Here is a 2500-nt window from a genome sequence, read left to right on the forward strand (position 1 = left end):
TTTCACAGGACCTGCCTAGTATAGATGTGTCTACATATTTCAGTTCATGCGGTCATCTGAATAAAAAATCCTCACTGCAAAGCCAAGGTAGTGTTTCGCTGGCAATAATATTCCTATTTTTTTTTTTTTTTTTTTTGTCCCGTCGCTTACCAAACCAGTGTCAGACGCTCTTTTGATAAGGTCCCGCAGGAGGTCGTCTTTCCTACCACGGCAAGACTCACACGATTTACTCATATTTTCCCTGGAACATAATGCAATGAAGCTCCAGATGTTAGGCTGGAGATGACCAGCTAATAAACAAATATATAAATAAATATCCTCATTAAAAGCATTAACGACGTGTAATTCAATCTCCCGTCGTCTGAACACACGAGTAATCACACGTCTGATGAAGGCATGCTAATGAACACCCAGGTGAGGGGTCTTTTTATTCGCTACTCACACTTGAGACTCGCGAGCCCTCGGAGTATTTAAGCCGCTTATAAACTTTTTATGCAAATATACCTTCATTTACACTTCTCTCTCTCTCTCTCTAGTCGCCCATCATGGGATCCGATGCTCATAATCGTATTAATTGATCTATCATACCAGCTTCGTCTCTCTCTCTCTCTCTCTCTCTCTCTCTCTCTCTCTCTCTCTCTCTCTCATCTCTCTCCTCTCTCCTCTCTCTCTCTCTCTCTCTCTCTCTCTCTCTCTCTCTCTCTCTCCAGAACTATCAATATAAAGAATAGCAGGTTCGAGGTATTCTGTGGTCGTAAGACTCGGCCCCATCAGACTGTGCGAGCATTTTTATGTTGATCTGCTTCTCTGCAATAATATTTTATGTCAATGAGCCTTTGGTTGTTGATGAAGGTGCCACCAGCACGTGGAATGACTCACCGACAGACAGATACACACACACACACACACACACACACACACACACACACACACACACACACACACACACACACACACACACAAACACACAGTATCCGAGAAAAGCTTCTTGACAGTGTCCGTCAGATTTACCAAATTATTTATAGCTAGGATCCTCTGTAGGGCACTCAGGAGACTACAGTCACTACACGCGGCTGTGCACTATAGAAGGAACAACAAAGGTATAGCTACCACAATTACCTTTTTTTTTTTTCCAGCAATCTGTAAATCTGCGTGGCTGCTGCTCGAGGTGGCAGGAGCATTAACCGGAGCTGAGGTGTGTGGTGGGATGGATGTTTTGACGGTATCTGTCCCTTTCTCTCTCCAAGTGGATATTGTACAGTACCTACCAAATTATCTTTATTTTAAAGAGCTCTGCATTCTGACACAATGGACGATAATATTTGACACGTTTGGTGGATGACGCCAGTAACAATTGGTAGCCCTGCACACTAAGGATGGTTGCCGTATATTACATATGACCTAACAAATAGAGAGGCATCTTAGCATCACGTCAAGCCATGCATACCAACTTTACCGACACCGACACGTGATCAGGCAGCGGGTTTCGTATTGTTCATTATGCCACAGTTCGCGCTACACTTTAAAGATAGTTTTCGGAGATACTGTACATTCATTGGCTGAAAGGTTCTTTATACAGTCATACAGATCAGTTACTTTCAACTTGGGTCCACTTAGACTAATATGTATGAGACTATTTAGAATATTTAGATGCACGGTTCTACTTTATGCTTCTGTTTATCCTACTTAGTATTAAAACAAGAGTGGAATTTCATTAAGTTTATAAAGGAACGTTTGCTGAATGCTGTTGACGAGACAACGATGAGACAAATACTTATTTCAGTTCTACATCACCAGTGTTTACGGCTTCACTCCAGAACAGGGCTCCCTAACCTCCTCTCATCCCAAGCAAAGCCTCTTACGAGTAAATCGTTTCGTTACTGTCAATCTATTATCTGTTCTTTATATTCAAGAGAAAATATGGAAACAGTTGAATCTACTTTTTCTATATCATGTCTTCTGGGTTGTGACTGATTTCTTTCTAGCGTCTGCAGCTTAAGAGTGTCAATGAAGAATAATGATGCTATTTCACTGAACTTAAAGCTTTTCACTGTAAGGAATCTCTCTCTCTCTCTCTCTCTCTCTCTCTCTCTCTCTCTCTCTCTCTCTCTCTCTCTCTCTCTCTCTCTCTCTCTCTCTCTCAAACCATATCTCGCTCTCAAGTAGAATTCACCTTCTCTCTTTTACCCATCTTTACTATATTTCACTAAGTAAGGCTATTTTCTAAGAAGTAACATCCTAACAATCCTCCTTCAGCTTGAGCAGCAACACTAATTTTATTGCAAACCTTCCAGTTCGACTTCGCTTAGATTACCTTACTTAAGGTTTCCAGTCAAGAGATACCCTGCCATGCCTCGCCTCATCCTCCCTAACACTCCGCCAAGACAATGATTCCCTTGGTACCATCGCCGCGTGTACCAGGATGACAGAAAAGCCGATAGTCCACTGCTAAGCCATGCGCGGATTAGCGCCGTTAGCATCAGTCCGAGAACACAAGCAA

The 2500-nt window shown here is 42.3% G+C and overlaps 1 protein-coding gene across 30 annotated transcripts in view; it reads right to left on the reverse strand.

Annotated features, from left to right (window-relative positions):
- LOC135101301 (circumsporozoite protein-like) overlaps positions 1–2500 on the reverse strand; it is a 233329-nt gene that overhangs the window by 124657 nt on the left and 106172 nt on the right. The gene's annotated exons all lie outside the window — the stretch shown is intronic.

This window comes from Scylla paramamosain, chromosome 6 (genome assembly GCF_035594125.1).
Source record: "Scylla paramamosain isolate STU-SP2022 chromosome 6, ASM3559412v1, whole genome shotgun sequence".
Lineage (NCBI taxonomy): Eukaryota > Metazoa > Arthropoda > Malacostraca > Decapoda > Portunidae > Scylla > Scylla paramamosain.